Genomic DNA, 579 nt, shown 5'->3' on the forward strand with positions numbered 1-579 from the left:
AGGAGAAGGGGGAAAACATCAAGCTGTTAAAATTAGCTACCCCAACAAGGAGACTGGGCTGATGAGACCTTAACAAACAGGATTTGGGATAGGCTGCCCCATGACGCTAGATTGGACCCATTTCCTACCCCAGACCTAATTATACACTCATTGCCACATTAAATCACACACCCACCAGTGCCAGGCCAATCCAAGCATGCCCACATTTAGTATAAAAATGGTTGGCACCCCAATTCTAAGAAATTCCCACCTTTTCCTAGAAAAACCTCATGATTATTCCACCCCCTAATTAGAAGACCCCATAAAATTAGACACCCAAACTCCATTGTGCATGACCCGCTCTCCCTCGTACGTCCGCGCTTCCCTCTTCTCTTGGGAAAAGTACACTCTTCTCAAAAATGTGTACTTTTTCTTCCCAATAAAAGCTTCTTGCCTTTGGCTTCATTTTGACTCATCCCTGAATTCTTTCTCACGATGGTGTCAAGAAGCTGGACTCCGGAAGCAGGCGGGGACTCACGGCCCCTCGAGACCTTCCTGAGCCCTGGGCAACACCAGTCCACGCAGAGAAGGCAGACGTCC

The sequence above is a fragment of the Symphalangus syndactylus genome, chromosome 13, assembly GCF_028878055.3.
Source record: "Symphalangus syndactylus isolate Jambi chromosome 13, NHGRI_mSymSyn1-v2.1_pri, whole genome shotgun sequence".
Lineage (NCBI taxonomy): Eukaryota > Metazoa > Chordata > Mammalia > Primates > Hylobatidae > Symphalangus > Symphalangus syndactylus.